This window comes from Saccopteryx leptura, chromosome 3, assembly GCF_036850995.1.
Source record: "Saccopteryx leptura isolate mSacLep1 chromosome 3, mSacLep1_pri_phased_curated, whole genome shotgun sequence".
Taxonomy (NCBI): domain Eukaryota; kingdom Metazoa; phylum Chordata; class Mammalia; order Chiroptera; family Emballonuridae; genus Saccopteryx; species Saccopteryx leptura.
Genome location: NC_089505.1, coordinates 138,935,758 through 138,957,934, shown reverse-complemented (window position 1 = coordinate 138,957,934; position 22,177 = coordinate 138,935,758). Strand labels below are relative to the sequence as shown.

General features: G+C 44.4%; 1 protein-coding gene across 3 annotated transcripts in view; it reads left to right on the top strand.

Moving 5' to 3' along the window:
• Positions 1 to 20,167: 20,167 nt before the first annotated feature.
• Positions 20,168 to 22,177, top strand: part of JAK1 (Janus kinase 1) — a 157,265-nt gene continuing 155,255 nt past the window's right edge. The window contains exon 1 of one of the 3 annotated variants that reach the window (XM_066376478.1): positions 20,168 to 20,409. The gene's annotated coding sequence lies outside the window, so the exon portion shown is untranslated. The remainder of the gene's footprint in view (positions 20,410 to 22,177) is intronic. The other 2 variants (XM_066376474.1, XM_066376476.1) reach the window with 2 other exon arrangements.

The following is a 22,177-nucleotide window of genomic DNA, read 5'->3' as shown; positions in this document are numbered from 1 at the left end:
GGCCTCCTGCGCCTGCAGCACCGCGCTCTGGATTCCGAATCCTGCGCTCTCCCGAGTCCCCCGACCGGTGACTTGAGAGATGCTGCAAGAGTTAAACTTACTGAACGGTCCTTGGGTGCAGGCTAAGGTGATAAACGTTTGGTCATATTCATTATGTCACTATCCTAGTGACATGCAGTCTATTATTAGCTTCACTTAGAGGTGAGGACCTTGCATCTCTATTTTCAAACTGTATATTGGGATCAAGGACACCTATCATAAGCGATTGTTGGAGGGTTAAATAAGACTATTTCACATGGGTATTAATTAGTACTTTGAGCACCCTCAGTACATGTTAATTCTCTCTTCCTTTTGCCGCGGTGGGCGCTCACTGTCTTCAACACTGGAGAGTCATTCTGGCAATCATTCTGGCAATCAACACCCTCTCTGACAGATGAGATGAATCTACCCAACAGGAAAATCAGGCCCATAGCCACCTAATTAATGACAGACCTCCAGCTAGGGGCCCTGTTTCTTGGTCCTGTGCAATGCTCTGGCCACCTCACCTCCTCTTTCCTCCCAGATACTTCAAAACGGCTCTGAGGCTAGAACGTGACTTTCTCAGTGACCTGATGGCGGTGATGTGGGCGGGTAACTCCAGGAAAGAGAGAGGAGGAAGTTGAGTCACCGGACTTAACGCCTGCCTGCCCCCCTGGAGAGGGGAACCCACCACCTCAGGCGTGGAGCCAGCCCTGCAGGCATGGGCTTGTTTGCTGGCGGAGGCTGGACCTCTTTTGGTAACTCGGGTAATAGTTGCGGCCCAGGAAAAGATAAAAGTATGTGTGTGTTCGGTTGTGGAATGTCCAAGGATGTGTAAAGTGAGAGGGAATATGCTAGCTTTAGATTTCTTTCCTGGATAGCACAGGGTCCTCCCAAGGCAAATCATTGCAGGGTCAGCACAGAATTTGGGGGGAACTTGATCTTGAAAAGTCAAACAGCCTAATGGAAGTTCTCCAACATCGTGAAATCTTGAGGATTGTTTGGGTTTAAAAATCACTGCTCACTAGAGCAGCTGTTTTCCTTTCCAAGGCTCCATTCTGTGAAATAAGGCTGAAATATCCGGACAGCCCTTTCCCTGGGGCACCCTGGAATGTTGGGAATATGAATGGCCTCTTAACAGAGTTGGAACTTCAAAGGGAAGTAGGACCACGATTTTTTTTTATCACAAAAATAATTAGTATTCATTGTAGAAAAGTTAGATATTTTCAGAATCAGAAAAAAGAAAAAAATTGGAATCCTATACCAAGAAAATCATTGCTGATCATTTGACATACAGTATTATTATATGTAATCAGAGAGAGCACACTGCTGTTTTCCTTAACATTTTTTCCTTGAATTATATTATGACATGTCACTAAATATTTCTCAGTCATATTTTTATTTTATTTATTTATTTATTATTTATTTATTTTTTTGTATTTTTCTGAAGCTGGAAACGGGGAGGCAGTCAGACAGACTCCCGCATGCGCCCGACTGGGATCCACCGGCATGTTTGCTCCGATGGAACCTTGGCTGCAGGAGGGAAAGAGAGAGACAGAGAGGAAGGAGAGGGGGAGGGGTGGAGAAGCAGATGGGCGCTTCTCCTGTGTGCCCTGGCCAGGAATCGAACCCGGGACTTCCACACGCCAGGCCGACGCTCTACCACTGAACCAACCAGCCAGGGCCTTAGTCGTATTTTTAAATGACTATTTAGTATTATTCTGTTGTGCATTTATTTAGCCAAAGCCCAATTAAAGGACTTAAAATTGTGTCCAGGATTTTGCTATTGAAACAGTCATGAAGAGTGAATCTTTCAGCTTAATCTTTGAGTACATTGTTAAGTATTTACATAGGTAAATTTCCTAGACGTGTTATTTCTTCTGGGTTCAGGGGTAAGATCATATGCAGTGACCTTTTAATCTTGATCCCTGACCCTGTATTTTCCCAGATTTCTATATCATTTATTCACCAAGAATTTGAGCACCCTGGATGTAGATAGAGATGAATACTTTGTAGCACAAGGTGCCATAGATGCTGTTAAAGAAAGCTTTGGGTAGCCAGATGTCCAGTTTGAGGAGGGTTGTGAAGGACAAGTAGACTTTCTTGAGATTTTAGGTGAGAGGAAATGAATGGGGAGCATTGAAAAAGGGTGGGAGGGACAAGGAGAGGGACAAGAGGAATTTCCTGTACAGAAACAAGGTGCTCTAAATTGTGAGTTGTTTTGTGTGCTTGTACTAAGAGTGGAGCTGGGAAAGAGGGCAGTGACAAAAGACAGAGGTAGCCAGCCTATTATGTCATGCTAACAAAGCATGGATCTTATTCACATAGTAAATGGAGATAGTGATTAAAGGAGCCTCCAAGGTCAGGATGAAATTGGATCCTACCACTAATCCGCTGAAGGGCACTGACTTCAGTGGATCCCCAAAATCATTGCTGGGGAGAGAAAACAAATGATAGAAAAAATTTTCAATGGAAACATTTCAAAAGAATGTTGAAATGAAAATTGCAGAAGCCCCAGCTGGGTAGCTCAGTTGGAGCATCCTCCAGATATGACACGCCAAGTTTGCAGGTGTGATCCCTGGTCAGGGAACATGCAAGAATCAACCAATGAGTGCATAGATAAGTGAAAACAAATTGATGCCTAGCCACTATACCACCACCAGTCAGGCTCTCTTCTCTGCTTTAAAGAGAAGGGCCTTAATACTGGTACATGCCTATAGATTACTTCAGTTTCTTATCAGGAAAACAAATCAAAGACTTCCGATAAGTCTAAAACCATATAGCACAGATTTTAGTATGTGAAATTCCTTTGTAAAGTGCAAAGTCTTATGCAATGAAAGACATATTTCTTTTTTTTTTAGGGACAGACAGACAGGAACAGAGATGAGAAGCATCAATCATCAGTTTTTCGTTGCGACACCTTAGTTGTTCATTGATTACTTTCTCATATGTGCCTTGACCGTGGGGCTATAGCATACCAAGTAACCCCTTGCTTAAGCCAGCGACCTTGGGTTCAAGCTGATGAGCTTTGCTCAACCCAGATGAGCCCGTGCTCAAGCTCGCAACCTCGGGGTCTCGAACCTGGGTCTTCTGCATCCCAGTCCGATGCTCTATCCACTGTGCCACCGCCTGATCAGGCAAAAGACATATTTCTTGAAGGTGGTTTAATAAGAACTTTTACTTATAGACAAGATGTCAACAACTTGCATGCCTTTTGAGACCAGGTAGGTAATGACTTTCAGTGAGTCTGGACATTTCTCAGCAAATATCTTGTTGAATGTTTCCTCTCCCTCATTTTTGCTGTCTCCTTGGAGAATTATCTGGGTGGTTTTTTATTTATTTGTTTTTATAAAGAGAGAGAGAGGGGAGAGAGAGAGAGAGAAGGGAAGAGGGGCAGAAAGCATCAACTCCCATATGTGTCTTGACTGGGCAAGCCCATGGTCTCGAACTGGCAACCTCAGCATTCCAGGTCAATGCTTTATCCACTGCGCCACCACAGGTCAGGCTCCTTGGAGAATTCCGATTCTATTGTCCAAGACTTGCTATCTCTCTTTTGTATTTTTTTTTTTTTAGGAGCTGACTTCCAGTTTACTAATTTTTTTCTTCAGCTATATCCAATCTCCTTTTGAATTTGAGTTTTAAATTTCTATCATTTTTTTCATTTCTGTAAATTCTGTGCAGATCTGTTTGGACAATTTTATATAGACGTTTGTTTCTTGCTTATATTTTCAGGCTTTTATTTTTCTAGACAAAGCATTTAAAGGTAAGCCAATCTCTCCTTTGGCTTGATTTTTATGTGAAATCAGCAATTTTTAAATGTTGGCCATCAATTCAAATTTATTTTTTAATCAAATTGGGGGAATCTCTGAATAGAATAAAAAGTAAAATAGAAAGACTTCTTTTATATTGGTGGTATAGATAAAATAAAAGGGAGGCACATACTAAACCTGACAAGCTCAAGGGAGGCAGGCATGGCAGGCCCTACAAACTCAGAGACCTAAAGTAACCACATTGAATGGTCTGAACATAAAAATTCTTAACTAAAAATGAGTCATGGTGGGTAGACACATTCAGGCCGTAAGCCTAGATTGAAGGGTTAATCTTTACCTTAAGTAAGCCTATCAGTTGTCTTTTTGTATCTAAGATAACATACCCTTGGAATGTCAGAGTAATTCCCTTTTTCCGGACCCCTCAGCATACACCTATGGTACCAGAGCACAAGATCACAGAACCCCTAATTGTTACCTTATTCCTCAAATACCATCTCTGTGTGCTGTGAATGTTGTTAACTCTCCTATACCCACCAACATAAAAGAGATATTTGCTTCTCCATTGTACTCTTTATCCAGTCTCAAAGGTTTCCCCTCTTTGCTTTCTCCCACCTCCCTAATCTACCATCAATGGATTTCATATACCTGCCCACCCCCGCCCTATATCTCCTATTTTGATTGTAATAAATAAAATAAGTTAAACTGCCATTTTCTGGAGCATTTTCTCAATCTGTTGAGATTTTTGCTTCCTAGCAATTATCATCAGTTTTGCTGAAATAAAGTCATAAAAATTCTCTACAGGTATGGACATTTCTTATGTCAATACAAGCCATGTGTAGTGTACATATGTGATGCAGAATGAAATTATTTTATTTTTTAATTTTTTTTCAGAATGACTTCTTTTAGAAGTCATTAGAAACAATAACCACAGACTTGGAGAAGAAAGTCCAATTTCAGATTTCTGCTTCTTTTTCTCTATAAATGTACTTACTAGATAGTGTTTAGATTTTCTTTTCAGGAAAAAAGGTTACTATAGCCATGATATAAGGGAATATAGGGTATAGGCCCTGATCCCAAAGATTTTACATTTTATGCAGTATAGAATATGTGAGCTGGATTGAAATATCAAGAGATTTAAAGAGAGAGAAGTCCGGGTCTGGTTTAAAGGAACTGTAGCTAAGGTAGGCTTGATGGCACTAGAAGGAATGGGGCAGATATCAGATATTTAAAGGAAGATGTGACAGGAATTGGTAACAATGAATGTAGGGTAAGAATAAGGGAGAAATAATACTTGTATTTAGTAAATGGGAAAATTCTAAGCAAGCATCATGTTTCATGACTACTTAAAGGGTGCCTTCAGAAATTTATTTTAGCTAGAGAGACAGACAGACAAGAAGGGAAAGAGATGAGAAGCATCATAGTTGTGGCACCTTAGCTGTTCATTGATTGCTTTCTCATATGCGCCTTGACCGGGGAGCTCCAGCCAAGCCAGTGACCCCGTGCTCAAGCCAGTGATGTTGAGTTCAAGCCAGTGACCTTGGGCTTCAAGCCAGCGACCATGGGGTCATGTCTATGATCCTACGCTGAAGCCAGTGATCCCTGTGCTCAAGCCAGATGAGGCCATGCTCAAATAGGTGATCTGAAGATTCAAACCTGGGTCCTCAATGCCCCAGGCTGATGCTCTATCCACTGCACCACTGCCTGGTCAGACATTTGCTCAGTTTTTAATTGGCTTGCCTGCCTTTTGTTGAGTTGTAGTTCTTATATATTTTGGATACTAAAGGCCCTTATCAGAGATATAATTTGCAAATATTTTCTCTCATTCTGTGGGTTGTCTTTCACTTTCTTTAATATTAGCAAAGTTTTACTTCAATTTTTCCTGCTTATAAATAACTCTAAAAAAGCCCATATGGAAGAGGCTAACACAGCTGTGGAGAGGAGAGCACTGAGAATGTCTCTCAGACAAGAGGAACTGCTCAAAATAAAAACATCTCCTCCCTGCGGGGGGCCAAGGCAGCAGGACTGGGCAGAGCTCTGCCAGTAGGACTCATGAGCCAGGAGCCCAGGTCCCTTTCTCCCCATCCTCCTTCCCTGGAGTAGATCAGACTCTGCGAAGTTCACAGTTTGGAACTCCCGATGTTGCACGAATGTTTGGGTGTGCCAGGGTTTCCGGATGGCACACCCACCAGCTCAAGGGGCCCTGCCTGGGCCAGCAGCCTCTTACTGTTTCAGCCACAGTTAGAGTCAAGCTCCAGGCTGGCTTGGGTCTGCCTGGTACCTGTGGTGGGAGACAGCCTTTCACCCCCAGCATTAAGTCCAAAAACTTCCTTCCCCCGTCCCCCCCAGAACTTTTTGATGTTAATGGTCTCATTTAGTGTCAGTTGCTGCTGAGGCCTCGCACTGGCTCTGAGGCAGACAGTGGGGGGTGGCCGGCAAAGGCCCCAGAACTATGGCTGAAGTGTCTCCTGCCCCCTCCAGCTCTGGCCTACATGTACATTTATGTTTATTTCTAGACTGTGCTCCATTGCAGCTAAAGGAGAGTGGAGCAGGGTGCTGGAAGCCTCAGTCCTTGTGTGTGTGTGTGTGTGTGTGTGTGTAAGGGGAGGGGGTTGGTAGGGGCAGAGTGAGGGACAAAGTCATGACAACAGGGCCAGGGCCAAGTGAGAAGCAAACAGGAACTTCTAGAAGGTGGCTCACCTGAAACAAAACTGTTCTTAAGGGGTCACCAGCTGGGTGACTACCTAAGGCACAGACGGGCCAGGCTGAAGCTGGAGCCACAGTGTTCAAGAATGGTGGCAAGGGAGGACTGGGTGGGGAAAGAACACGATGAGTGTTTGGCTGTGCGTGCTTGTCAGTGCCTAGCCATCGGGAGGCAAAGCAGCACTCCCTGGAGTGGCCCAAGAGGTCCAGGTTGGGCAAGCAGGCGTTCTGGCTCATGGGCAGGAGCACCAGCGGCAGCTCCTCCAGGGATGGAAGGTGGTCCTGGATCATCAACTAGTTCAAATCCTTAGCTGTAGTCCCAAGTTTCAGGGGCTCTTTCCACCACATACCAGAGCTTGAAGCAAGCTGGGTGTTTGTTCCTCAGTTCTACCAGCTCTGGCAGCAGCAGGATATCATTCTCAGTCTGATTGGCAAAGAGCATTTGGCACACACTGTGGCTGGCCAGGTCCTTCATAATGGCCCAAATCAACCGCAGCATATGAGTGATGCCTGTTCCTCCTACAATCCTGCTGATGGACTTTCCCGTCTTAATGTTGGGGTTGGATTTCTTGTCAGGACAGATGGCAGACTTTCCAGCTCCTGTTGGACTTGGAATTCAGTGATGTCTCCTAGTTCGTGTTGTCTAGGTACAAGGACATCTTTCCTTCCAGTGTGAAACTTGAGATAGATGTCTTTAAAGTAAACCTTGATGACCAGGTCCACTAAACCCTGTTGTCATGGCTGGAGACTGGTTTTGGTGGATTTGAGCTGAAAGATATTATATGTTAGCCTTTGGGGTGGGGGCAGAATGTGATGGAGTCACAGCAAGGTGAAGTAGAAACACTGGGTGTTATGGCTGATGATCTTCTTGTTGATGAGCCACAGTGGGTTCTTGATGTCTGGGCTTTCAAAGGTAATGGTTGGGGTCTATTCTGGGTGGCTGGACAGTCTGTAAAGGAACCAGATCGGGGTGAGGGGATCCCCAGGTGGCCCAGTGTGTTGAGCTGAGCTCTGTAGTGACAGCCAAGACAGGTGGGCCAGCTTACTTCTTTCTCTTCTCTTTTCTTTTATTTCCTTTCCTCCCCCCCCCTTTTTTTTGTGAGAGAGGGGAGACAAACTCCCACATGCTCCCCAACTGGGATCCACCTGGCAACCCCTGTCTGGGGCCAATGCTCGAATCAACTGAGTTATCCTCAGTGCTGGAGCCAAAGGTCAAACCAATGGAGCCACTGGCTGCAGGAGGGGAAGAGAGCAAGAAGGGGGAGAGAAAGAGGAAGAGAAGCAGATGGTTGTTTCTCACGTGTGCCCTAACTGGGGATCAAACCTGAGATATCTGCACACCAGGCTGACGCCCTACCTACTGAGCCAATGGGTCAGGGCCATCTTTTCACTTGCTTTTGATGCACAGAAGTTTATAATTTTGATGAAATCCAACTTTTTTATTTTCTCTTTTGTTGCTCATGCTTTTGGTGTCAAGAATCCATTGCCAGACAAGGTCACTAAGATTTATTCCTATATTTTTTTCTAATAGTTTTATGATTGAATTTTGAGTTAATTTTTGCATGGAATGTCAAGTAGGGGTCCAACTTCATTCTTCTGCATGTAGAAATCCAGTTTTGCCAGCACCACCTACTAAAGAAAATATTTTTTCCCCATAGAATGAACTTGGCACCCATGGAGAAAATTGGTTTGCCATAGACATATGGGCTCATTTCTGGACCATCCAGTCATTCCATTGGCATTTATGTCTATCCTTATGCCGATATCACACTGTTTCGATTACTGTTGCTTTGTAGTAAGTTTTGAAATTGAGAACTTAGCTCTTCTTTTTAAACATTGTTTAAATGGGTCCTCCAACTTAGCTCTTCTTTTTAAACATTGTTTTGGCTATTCTGGGCTCCTTGCAATCCCTATGAATTTGAGAATAGATTTTTCCAGTTCTACAGAAAATGCTGTTGTAATTTCTTTTCTTTTTTTTTTTTTTTTTTTTTTTTTTTGGTGTGTGTGTGTATGACAGAGACAGAGAAAGACAGAGAGAGGGACAGATAGGGACAGACAGACAGGAAGGGAGAGAGATGAGAAGCATCAGTTCTTCATTGTGGCAATTTAGTTGTTCATTGATTGCTTTCTCATTGGTGCCTTAACTGGGGGGCTACAGTAGATCCAGTGACCCCTGGCTCAAGCCAGTGACCTTGGGCTTAAGCTGGTGAGCCTTGCTCAAACCAGATGAGCCTGCACTCAAGCCGGCGACCTCGGGGTTTTGAACCTGGGTCCTCCTTGTCCCAGTTCGACACCTTATCCACTGTGCCACTGCCTGGTCAGGCAATGCTGCTGTATTTTGACCAAGTGTTTTAAATCTGTAAATCACTTTGCCATCTTAACAAATTAAGTTTTTCAATCCATGAACATGGATGTCTTTCTATTTATTTGTCTTCCTTAATTTCTTTTGACAATATTCTAAGAGTTTTCAATGTACAATATTTTACCTCCTTAATTAAGATTATTTTTAGGTATTTTATACTTTTGACCAGATTATAATGTTAGTGAAATTGCTTTCTTTATTTCCTTTCTGAATTGTTCATTGGTGGTGTATAGAAATACAACTGATTTTTGTTTATTAATCTTGTTAATTTCCACCCGCAAATTTCCTGAATTTGTTTCTTAGCTCTTGTAGTTTATGGATTCCTTGGCATTTCCTACGTAGAAGGTCATGACAGCTGCAAACAGAGATAGTTTTACTTCTTTGCAATCTGTTTGCCCTTTATTCATTTTTTTATTGTCTATTTGCTCTAGCTATAAATTCCAGTATGATACTGAAAAGCACTGGTGAAAACAGGAGGCATCTTGTCTTGCTCCTGCTTTTAAGGGGAAAGCTTTCAGACTTTTACTACTGAGTATGAAATTAGCTGTGGGTTTTTCATAACTGCCCTTTATCATGTTGGAAAAATTCCCTTTTATTCCTAGTTTTCTCAGAGTTTTTATCATGAAAGGGTGCTGATGGCCTAATAAAATGAATTAGAAAGTGTTGCCTCCATCATGATTAAGTGCATCAAATTTAGAGGCATATGGTATAAATTTTAATTGTGCCTTTGCCACCAAAAAGTTTGTAATAAGGCCCTGGCCGGTTGGCTCAGTGGTAGAGCATTGGCCTGGCGTGCAGGAGTCCTGGGTTCGATTCCCGGCCAGGGCACACAGGAGAAGCGCCCATCTGCTTCTCCACCCCCCCCCTTCCTCTCTGTCTCTCTCTTCCTCTCCCGCAGCCGAGGCTGCATTGGAGCAAAAAGATGGCCCGGGCGCTGGGGATGGCTCCTTGGCCTCTGCCCCAGGCGCTGGAGTGGCTCTGGTCGCGCGACAGAGCGACGCCCCGGATGGGCAGAGCATCGCCCCCTGGTGGGCGTGCCGGGTGGATCCCGGTCGGGCGCATGCGGGAGTCTGTCTGACTGCCTCCCCGTTTCCAGCTTCGGAAAAGTAAAAAAAAAAAAAAAAAGTTTGTAATAAGTTATTTTATTATTTAACCTTTCTAAACTTCAGTTTCCCATCTGTAAAATAGGAGCTATGGGAAAATTAATTGGAATCATTCATTGTAAAGCCAGTGTTGTGATGGTAAATGTTTCAGAAACCAGCTCTCAGAGAACGTAAGATTGGGAAACCCTGATCTGTAGTGTTTGCCAATTTCCATGGTGTAAATAATACTGCTCTGGCTGTTTTTAAGATGCCAATTTGAAGTCATCTAATATGGAGTTGATTAATAATCATAATCGTCTTTCATGAGCCAGTGGGAGCTAGCTCCAGAACATCACTTTTTAGAAAGTGTATGAAGCAGATAAGCAGTCAATATTACTTTCGGTTGCCTTTAAGAAAAAGAATAGAAACAAAAATGGTATGATTCCTGAAAAGTGAAGATATAGAATTCTCTATGTTCTAAAATATTTCATAATCTAGGTACTCTGAAATATTATTCTCTGGTAGACCGTTCTCTGTGGGAATCATATTTCATATCCCCTTTCTATTTCTAGATCTTGCATCATTGTTTACAACAAATATAATCACAGGGAGAATGGTCCTTGCCCACAAGTCTGTCTGCCCTGTTGACAACTGACCACACCTAGAAGGACTTGTTGCTCCTAATTACTTAACAAATCAACCTTGAAGGCTGCAGAAAGACTGAGAGACATTACCCTGCCTTGGCTCCCTGGTTGCTAAGGAGTTCTACCGAATATTGGCCCTGCCAGCAGACACCAGCCATCACCAGCCAGTCATGCTTTCCCTGGAAGGCACACATAAATTGTCCAATCACCCTCATCAGGCAATGTCATTTCCTCTACACTTCTGCTCAGACCCAGGCTTAGGAAAATTGATGAAGCAAACAAAGATGGCCTTACCCTGTCCCCTGGGCACCCAGTTCTAATCCCATTACCAAGTCACTATGTTTTCCCACATTCCTTATTCATCCATCCAAGACTTACAGAGTGCCTGTGACTACAAACACAAAGATGCTATATGGTCCCTACTGTCCATAAACTCACAGCTTGGGATTGTGTAGAGTGGAGGTTGATATGCAAACAGATAATGAAAATGGAATAAGAGAAAGTACAAAAGCATATAAAAAGTACATGGGGCCCTGGCCAGTTGGCTCAGTGGTAGAGCGTTGGCCTGGCGTGTGGAAGTCCTGGGTTCGATTCCCGGCCAGGGCACACAGGAGAGGTGCCCATCTGCTTCTCCACCCCTCCCCCTCTCCTTCCTTTCTGTCTCTCTCTTCCCCTCCCGCAGCTGAGGCTCCATTGGAGCAAAAGTTGGCCGGGCGCTGGGGATGGCTCCTTGGCCTCTGCCCCAGGCGCTAGAGTGGCTTTGGTTGCGACAGAGCGACGCCCGGATGGGCAAAGCATTGCCCCCTGGTGGGCGTGCCGGGTGGATCCTGGTCGGGCACATGTGGGAGTCTGTCTGACTGCCTCCCCTTTTCCAGCTTCAGAAAAATCCAAAAAAAAAAAAAAAAAAAAGTACACTGGGAGGTTAAAGGAGAGATTATTTGCCTGGGGGAACTAAGGAGATGTTTTTCAGAATGTGTGCGGGTAACCACAGGGAAAGCAGAGGCTTGGACCCGATTCTGTTAGACCCTGTATGCCTGACCGTGGCATTGGACTTGATCCTCCAGCAGCAAAGAAGTTGTTCATTCCTCTCCTCTTTTATTGCCCTGCGTCTTAGAACTTTAAGGCCTGGTCCCTGCTTATAATAAAATAATAACCAACTGTTTTAGAGCTTACATTATGCCAGATATTATACTAAATGCTTTGAATTCATTATTTAACATAATCTTCACAAGAATCTTAGAAGACAAAACATTATCCCCATTTTACAGATGAAAAAACTGAGACTTAAAACTCAAAAGCACACAAGTAGGAATATTCAGAGCTAGAACACAGCTCTGACTCACTGCCAAGACTGTGCTCTTTAAAGCCTAAGTCAGGCCCTGGCCAGGTATCCAGTTGGTTAGAGCATTGTCCTGATACACCAAGTTTGCAAGTGTGATTCCTGGTCAGGGCACATACAAGAATCAACCAATAAATGCACAAAGTGGAACAACACATTGATATTTTTTTCTGCTTCCTTCCTCTCTCTCTAAAATCAATCAATAACATTTAAGAAAAAGAAAAGAAACACAAGTAGCAGGACTTGGTGTAGTTGAGGGAATGGGAAGAGTGATTCCACCTCCCCAAAACTTCTTCACACTTGCTCATACCTCCTATCAGGGCTGGTAGCAACACTCTGAATGCACCTTGTTTAGGAGGCAGTAGCAGTTACCTCCAAGGACTGTGGGTGCTGCTGGATGACACTGAGTTAATGATTATGCTGCTCTTGTGTGAGTCAGCTAGTGCCCCTCCCGAATAATGTAATGTGCTAACCCAATTAAAAAATACCGCCCGCCTGACCAGGCAGTGGCACAGTGGATAGAGCATCAGACTGGGATGTGGAGACCCCGGTTTGAGACCCCGAGGTTGCCAGCTTGAGCGCAGGTTCATCTGGTTTGAGCAAGGCTCGCCAGGTTGAGCCCAAGGTTGCTGGCTCCAGCAAGGGGCTACTCGGTCTGCTGTAGGCCCCTGGTTGAGGCACATATGAGAAATCAATCAATGAACAACTAAGGTGTCGCAATGAAGAATTGATGTTTCTCATCTCTCTCCCTTCCTGTCTGTCTGCCCCTATCTGTTCTTCTCTCTGATTCTCTCCGTCTCTGTAAAAAAAAACCAAAAACAAAAAACCACCTGCCTGAGTAAGCTGAATGTCCAACCTGAGGGTCAACTCCCATTGTACACTCTAAAAATGGAGGAGGAATTCCACTTAACACTGCTTGCCAGGTACATATTTAACTTAGTGTTGACATCAGCCCTGTTAAATTGTGTATGTGCAAATAAGTAAGGAGTAAACTGAAGCTCAGAAAGTTGAAACACTTGTTCAAGTTGGAGTCAATTCTCCTTCTACTACTCTAGGACTCTAACTATCAGGGTACTCTTGTTTAGTTTGTATCCCAGTGAATAACTGCCCTTCTTTTTAATAATGAGAATTTAAATGTCTCTATGAAAGCGTTATTATTTTAGAGAGGTGGTATAGTTAAGAAAATGGGAGCTTTGAAGCTAGGTGTTCCTGGGTTAAAATGCTAGTTCCTGCTCTGTGGTGTTGTGGTCTTCGGCAAATCACCTAATTTTACCTCAAGATGATTGTGAGAACTGAAGCAGATGGCTGGTCCCTAGGGGAACTTAAGTACATATTAGTCCTTTCCAGCTCCTCTTTGGTGTAACATGAGTGGGCATCTCCACCCATCTCAAGCAGCTGGTTAAATACTCAATGCATGCTTAGATGTGTTTGGATTTATTTTAATTAAAACAAATTCCTGCCATGTGGCATTTTGGGGGAAATTTGAGGGAAAGTATTGTGAAACCAGGAAAATGATACAGCTCCTGCAGGTTAGGACTCAACAGACCCATCAGTAAGGCCCATTAGCGATGAAAGTTCTGGAAGGAGTGAGCAAAGCTGCTTTGTTGGAGCTGTGAAAAATCTGGTCAGGGAGACAAAACACACAGACTAATGGAAAGAGAAATAGCAATAAAATGCAGCAGAGGACACGTTTCCAAGGAGTGTTTAGTCAATAAGTGTGTGAATTTGGAAGATAGAGAGAGACCACTTAGAAGGGGTCAAGAAACCTATTTCCTGCACTCTCTTTCTTTGGTCACCAGTGCACTTATGTCTCTGTAACAAGGTGGAGAAAATATCACTATCTCTTAGTAGCTGGGGCCACAGTTCCTCTTGGGCATAAATGCATCTAGGTTTGGGAAATTAGTATCCACAGTACCATAGGTTGGAAAGTGCTTGAGGGAACATAGAGACCCAAGGACATGGGTGTTTGAAGATGGGCAATTTTCTGTGTATACTAAAGAGACGTTCGCATTCTTGGGGGGTAATTTGGGGTGAAGAAGAAAGGAGACAGGGGAGAGGGAAATGGGAAAGAGCTAGGTAACTTCCAGAAAGACACTTCTACCTCCTCACATGTACTCTGTTCTGCACAGTGTTGAAATGTAACTCTGCCCCTTCCTGATTTTCCCATCAAAGGCATTCACAAAGCTGCCTAGGTTTGGCAATAGTTGATCCAGGTAATTATAGCCAACAAAGGTACTACATAAAATCTAAAAAAGAATGGGAGGGCCCATTATCATTAGGTTTTCTAGTGATTTGCCAATAGAATCTGTGAATCAAGAATCTAACAATATGAAGGCCATTTGATTCAATAATTTCATTTCTGTGAATCTTTCCTAAGCTAATTATCTAAACATTTAATATTTAACCAAGTTATTTGCATGAAAAAATTCATTAGTTATGAAGACTTCTGTAATAACATGGGAAAATGCTTATAAATTAAAATAAGTATAAGAAACAATTTACAAAATTATATGCACACCATGATAATACGTACATTAAAATATGCCTAGTGAAAAAAATAACTGGAAGAAAATATATACTACGCCGTGTTTATATTATGGTTGCAAAATTATAGGTAACTTTATCTCTCTAGTTTGCAACTCTTAATTGTATTTCATGATTTGTACAATGGTATTTTAGTTCAATTTTGTTCAGTAGAACCTTTTAAAGGCACATTGTTTGAATCTATATTCCCATTTTGATTTAGGCAATAGCATTTGCAGAGAAACAGACCAGTCAGCAAGTGTTCTTTAATAAAGATTTATGTGTGAAACCTATATGTCAGGGGTAGTTAATCTTTTTATACCTACCGCCCACTTTTGTATCTCTGTTAGTAGTAAAATTTTCTAACCGCCCACCGGTTCCACAGTAATGGTGATTTATAAAATAGGGAAGTAACTTTACTTTGTAAAATTTATAAAGCAGTTACAGCAAGTTAAAGCATATAATAATAATTACTTACCAAGTACTTTATGTTGGATTTTCACTAAGTTTGGCAGAATAAATCTTTATAAAACAACTTACTGTAGTTAAATCTATCTTTTTATTTATACTTTGGTTGCTCCGCTACCGCTCACCATGAAAGCTGGAACTCCCACTGTGGGCAGTAGGGACCAGGTTGACTACCACTGCTATATGTGTATGACTGTTGGTTGGATGCAATTTTTTTTTAAAGAAGAATTTCCTAATAAGAAGCTTCTACTTCATTACATTTGGTTTACTTCAATTCAGATGAATATTTGTAGCAGGTCTGCAGGTTTCATACCACAATTACATGTTAGAAGGAACTGTTTCCTTTTACATAGTTCTCTCTCTCTTTCCTGTATGTTCCCTATAAAGTCACTTTAATTGTTTTCTATTCTTAAATATAAAATGGAATTCCTCATCTAATTTAATTGGTAGCATCCTTGGTTAACTTGTCAACTAATTCACACAATTTGGGAGTCACAGATTTTTTTTCTCTGCCACATTTAATCAGTCACCACATACTATCTATTCTGTCTCTTCAGGCTTTTGACATCTTCCTGGTATCCCTCCCTACTCCACTCATTACCTTAGATATATTCTCATCCCTTGCAGCCTGCAGCTCTACAATATTATGTGATTGATCTCCTTACCTTCCAATTCATTTCCCATATTGTTCCTAGATTAGTGGTTCTCACTGGTGGGACTTTTGTCTCTCAGGAGACCTTTGGCAATGCCTGAGGACATGGTTAGTTGTTGCAACAGGGCCAGGCGTGGGGTGGAGTTTGGGGGGATGGACAAGGAGTGAGGGGGATTGCTACCGGCATCTAGTAGTTAGAGGACTGAGATGTCATCCTGCTAAACAACCTATAATACAAAAAACAGCCCCCACCATGAACTAGAATTTTACAGCCCAAAATGTCAACAGTGCCGAGATTGGGAAACTCTGACCTAGGTTGATTCTTCAAAAATAAAAGCCTGCTTAAATACCTCAAAAACACACTATTTATTTTAGACAAAACTTTTTGTGTAAGGCTCATCTTATTCCCCAGCCACACAGTATATATACTTATTATTGCCTGAATTATGCCACATACTCCTGGCTCCTATGACTTGTCTGATGCTTGGAGCTTCTTCTTTTCATCTTGATTTCCTCATGCAGGGTTGGGGATTGTTGGGAAAACAGCTGTGCTAGGCTTGCTCAGTGTATGAGGACATGGCAGAGCTACATGTGTATATAGCCTATATACGGCTACAGGCACTTTCCCTTGGCGCAGATTGCTTGCCCACCGCTTTGAGGGGCCGTTTTACTTGATTGCTTGCCTGCCGCTACAAGGAGAGGTTTTCCTGCCTGTTTGCTCTTCCACCGTTGGGAGAATCTAATAAACGGGAATGGCCCAATGTTTTCAGGCTCTGCAGTTCCTCTACCGTCTGCCCCAATCCAGTGTGAACCTACCTGCCTGGCCTTGGCCACTGGCGTTACAGTGATTCTCTTCCGTGATCACTTTTAGAAGAGCATGAATCACCCTGAATTATTGCTTCTCTGTCTCCCTCACTCCACAGTGAACAGCCAGAGCTCAGGAACTGGGTCATCCTCAGTACCTAGTGCAGTGCCTGGTCCAGGATAATGGGTCTAAACTCAACCAAGGCTCTCTCTCCTTATTCCCTCTCAGGAACCCTGCAGAGCAGTCAGATTCATTCTTGAGCACAGTAGGGTTACTGCTGCCTTTCTGAACTTGCATCTTCTTTACCCTTCACCTTACCTGAAATGTAATTTATGCTTCTGTCTCCATTCATGTAACTCAATAAAAAATCACAATGAAAAAAAAATCACAATGATTTACCAAGTTCACCATATGTGGCAGGCCTGCATGATCTTAGTTCAGCTTCAGCATTATCCCTATTAGGGATTGTTTCAATTTAACAGGTGAAGAAAATGATGCAAACAGCTCTTAGTGGCAGGAGAGGCAAGACATATACACTAATACTGATATTGTGGGCAGCTGGGCAACGATCTGGCCTGCTTGAGTATCCTATCTTCTCTAGTAGCTCATTTATCTCTTTCTAGAAGGCACTTTAGAGATCCTTTAGTCTGCCCCATAGCTTCTTTGTGTAAGCTACAAATTGTTTAAGGTGACAGGCTGGTGGGAGCCACACCTGAAATCCAGGACGGGAGACTTGAATGCTCTTTTCAGTCCCCAGTACAGTACCACACCCAGCACTTCTTGCTCTGTATATAAGCTGCAGTAGTGGAGTCAGGGCAGTTGGGGCAGTCTCAGTGCACAGTGACCTGAGCTGCAGAAGCCTGACCATGCATGGTGGAGGATTTTCCTCCAAGAATTTTCAGGGGGGAGGTACTGGACTGTTTTAAGCTGGGGAGTGAGGAATAGATTTGAATTTTTAAAAGCCCACTGAGAATTAATTGAAGACTGGAGTGACTGCAGAGTATGACAATTTAAGAGTTATTTGTGGTCCTTCAGGTGAGAGATGGTGGCAGCTCCAATCATGTCATTGAAATACGTGGAGAAGCACATGTACCGAAGAGATATTTAGTATAATGCTGGTGGCTGAGGCCACATGGGATTCGGCAGATGGCAGAGGAACCGTGGAGCCGGAGAGCGTTGGGCCATCACCATTTAATACAGCGGTTCTCAACCTGTGGGTCACGACACCGGTGGGGTCGCCTAAAGCCATCGGAAAATACATAATGCATATCAGGTATTTACATTCCGAATCATAACTGTAGCAAAATTACAGTTATGAAGTAGCCACCAAAATTATTTTTTGGTTTGAGGTCACCGCAACATGAGGAACTGTATTGCGGGGTCACGGCATTAGAAAGGTTGAGAACCGCTGATTTAATAGAATCTTGCAACTGTGGGTGAGCAAATAGGGAAAACGGCTTCTCACTGTAGCAGGCAAACAAACAGCAAAATGGCCCCTCCCAGTGGCGGGCAAGCGATCTGCAATCGACCCTGTGTCAAAGCACCTGTAGCCTTATATAGGCTACACATATGTAGGTCTGCCATGTGCTCAGGCACTAATCATGCAAAGTGCAAGCGAGCAAGCCTAACACAGCTGTTTTCCCAACAATTCACCCCCTTTAGGGTGGCTTACTTCACAATCTATGCGACAGGTGTCTTCTGCGATGATCCCTGTGCAAGGAGTGAGGTACATTACATAAACAGAAACAAAGCTGACTACAGCCACCAAATTACAAATGCACAAGCTATACCAAAAATGACAAAAGTTACGAAAGTGCCCTTCACAATGTCTCCCTGTGCACTCTGCCCAGGTAGTTAACTGGAGGCCCACCTCTAGCCTCCTACCCCACGGTGCCAAGGCCACCCATCATAGGTGGAGGGGCCTATACAGCCCAAGGCCGTGTTCATTGAAGAAAGTGCCGTTGGTGTGTGTGGGGCAGCTGTGTTAGGCTTGCTCACTGGTATACCAGCTGCAAACACTTTGCTTAATCAGTGTGTAAGCACCTGGCAGAGGCACGTATGCATAGCCTATATAAGGCTATGGGTGCTTGCGCTTGAGAGAGATGGGCGATTGTGGATGGCAGGTTGTCTGCCTGCCATTGTGAGGGGCCATTCTTGCTGTTTGTTTGCCAGAGAAGAGGTTTTCCCCTGCCTGTGTGCTTGTCCACTGTTGTGAGAGTGGACAATGAATGGCCCAACATTTTCTGGTTCCACAGTGTCTCTACCGTCTGCCTGAATCCAATGTGTAGCTGCCTGGCCTCGGCCACGGCATCACAGCGTGCCTCCACAACTGGATGGGAGCAGCTACCTGGTGCAGGAGGGCCTCCACAGGTGCCGGGTTCCCCCTTCAGGGTCTCTCATTACTGTCCACAAGGGAGCCAGTGCCCCCCTTTATTGCAGTTTCTGCTTCAAGAGTCCACTACACAGCTCAATGGTTAGTACAAGATAGACAGCCTGGATGTCTATGCAAATCGCCAAGTTAGAGGAATGTACCATATTTCCCCACGTATAAGACGCACCTTAATTTGGGGGCCTGAAATTTGAAAAAAAAATGTATTGCATAAAGTTATTGAACTCAAGTTTTATTCATCATAAAATTCATACAACTCCTCATCACTGTCAAAACTCTCATCCATTAGCTTGTCCTCATCTGTGTTTAATGACAAATCACTGTCTTCATATATTGCCTTGTCCTCAGTTCTATCTATGGCATTTGAAATGCCACAACCACTGTATAAGACACACCAAGTTTTTAGACCCCAAATTTTTCCAAAGAGGTGCGTCTTATACATGGGGAAATACGGTAAGGCTGTTGACCGAGTCCAGATAGCAGAGGAACTGTGCAGCCCAAAAGTGTTGGGCCTTGACTGTTTAATAGAGCCTTACAAAGGTGGATGAGAAAACCGGCAGGGGAAAACCGCTTCTCACTGCAGCAGGTGAACACCCCCTGGCAGTGGCGGGCAATTGTTCCGCTATTGCTGAGTCAAAGCACCAGTAACCTTACATAGGCAATGCACACATGGCAAAGTGCAAACAAGCAAGCTTAACACAGCCGTTTCCCCAGCATTTAGGAAGTAAAATTGTCAGGATTTGGCTGCAGATTCATTCAGGGGAATGAATCTTTTCCATAGTGTGACCTTAAGATACTTAAGCCTCTATTTGTTTCCTCATAGAAAAAAAATGAGGATGTTATCTAGTTTGAGGGATTCTTAGCAAAAAAAAAAGTGCTGGACACATTATTAACAAACGTTAGTTCTTATTATTACAAATAAGGGGTTTTTTTTTTTTTTTTTTTTTTAATTAACAGACCTTTTTAAATACGGAATGGGTTGAATCTAAAGTAAGCTATCAACGTTGGGAGATTTACTTCTTACGTTCCCGTTCGTGTGCACCACAGCTTACCCCTTAATTGGCGGGCACCGGGGCAGAGGACTGTGATAAATGGATTGCCATGCACAAAGATGTAGAAGGCATTCCAAACTAAGAAGGGGTCAGCCTGTGGCCAAATCCTTATAATTTCACTTTCTGTGTTGGCTGACGTCTCATCTCCTAGATTGGTGTTTCTAGAAGATGCGGTAAAGAGCGGCGAATTCCAGACTAGAGCAGGAGCGAAGCCGGATGGGGGCGGGACGGGGAGGCTAGAAACGCTGGGTCCTGCCCGTTGGCGGTGCTGCAGCCGCCACCGCGGTCCCCGCCCCCTTTTCCGGGGCTGCTGCTCGGGACGTCAGGAGGGGGCGGGGCCGGCCGCGGCTGGGAGGCACCGCGGCCGCGGGGAGGGGTGGGAGGCGGGTTCGTGGGCGAGCGCAGGCCGCGGCGGCCGCGGAGTACCCAGCAGCCGAGTAGAGCGCGGGCCTGCGCCGCAACCCTGGTCGCCTACCCTGCGCCCTTTCGTCCGCCCGGGCACGCGCTCGCCGTGGCCCTGCGGGGCTGGCCGCTTAGCGAGCAGGCCGCGGGCTCAGGACTCGCGCCGTTCCCCGGAGCTCCCCGGCCCGGAGCACACGGAAGTGGTGAGTGTCACGGAGGGGAGGTAGAGGAGCCTTCTGCGGGCGACGACGACAGGGCGAGGGGCGCGGAACCTGGCACTGGAGGGAGTCGCGGCCGCTGCTGTCGGTCCTTGTGCGTCGTGTCCCCCGGGCCGCCCAACGAGCGCGTCGCTGGACAGGAGGGCCCGGCGGGTGGGGGCGTGCGGGTGCGGGCAGGGGATTTCCAGCGGAGCCGAGCGGGCTGGCGGCGGGGAGATCGCGCGGCGGGAGCCCGAGGCCGGGAGGGGAAAGGTTAAGGCTGGCCGCCCCCTCCCCCAGAGCGCACATCAAGTTTTCATAAACAAGCCCGGAACGCGCTGACATCCTGTTTCTGCCATCCTGAGATACGGGCGCGGGCTTGAGGTCTGATGTCCCTCGTTGTTGCACCGAGAATGTGACTGCCACCTCCCTGGCAGAATTGCCGCGGCAAGGGGCGGTAGTTTTCTGGCCTCAGGAAGGCTCAGGAGGCTGAGGGTTTTAGCGGTTTTCCTCCTTTTCCATGTCAGTGAGGAAAAGTTTCTGGGATTTAGGGGCGTGTTTGTGGCGGGTGAGGGGTTGTGTGTGGACTCAGGAAACGCCCCCTCCCCTTTTAAGATCTGTTGGATCCAGGCCCTAGGCAGCCAGCGACTTGGGCGAAAGACGCACCCGGAGCTAGAGGGCCAGGGCAGAGGAAGAGGGAGAGAGAGAGAGAGAGAGAGAGAGAGAGAGAGAGAGACCGACCGAGACCTGGGGAATTGCGAATCCTACTGTAAAGAGACTGATTAACCGAAATTAGGGTTGCTCTCTGGCCCCCTAATTCAGACCCATCAGCACGGTCAAGCGTCAAAGACAGATGTCGCTGGAGTTGTAAACTCCCCTTACAATTTACTATCCAAAGTTCCAGGGATGTGGGCTCCTTGCGCGTGTGTTTACCAAGGAACTTCTCTGGGGATACTAGATAAAAGGTGTAATTATTGCCAGGTGTTTGTGCACCTTTTCAAAAATTGTATTTATGTTTTCACTGAATTCCTGTGTGTCCGTGGGAAGAGGACCCTGTCTTCCCTGCCACTTAATACGTGTCTATGAACTGTCTTCTGCTCCTGGTTGGATACATATTAACATTTTCTTTTTAGCGGCATAGACTTTTTCTCTTAGCGGCAGGCGTTTACAGCCTTATAAAATTGTCATTACTTCTTTTGGGGGAGGAAAGCATTGACTTTGGAGAGTTAAGTGATGAGTAGAATGCAGAAACAAATGTGATCATGGAATCTGTTGGCTCTTTTTTAAGAAAAGGATTTGAGTTATGGGAAACATACACAGTGGGGAAATTAAAAACAAGCATTTTATATTGATTAAACCGTGTTCTTTGTTTCTAAAACCCCATTTTGTATTTTTCGCTTTGCTTTTGGTGACTGATGTTTTTCAAGACCCGAGAGTTGTTTTTACTGAAGGATCAATGTGTTCTTTTGTATTGTACTTTGTGGTGAAGGTTAATGGAGACCAGACACTTTGGGTACAAGATGCTTTGTAATATGGAGAAAATGTTTCCTATGTATAGCTCCAGATCACATTTAAAGACATAAGTACATCATACCTGAGTATTTGTGAACATTATGAAGAGGAATACTCACAACCTCTTATTATTTCTATATATCATATTAACCAAGCAATTTCACTATATCTTAGTTTCAGTAAGTAGTTGAAATATTTATTTTTTAATACTAGGATTGCAATGTGACACTACATTAAATAAAAGCCAATTCAAATAGTTTCC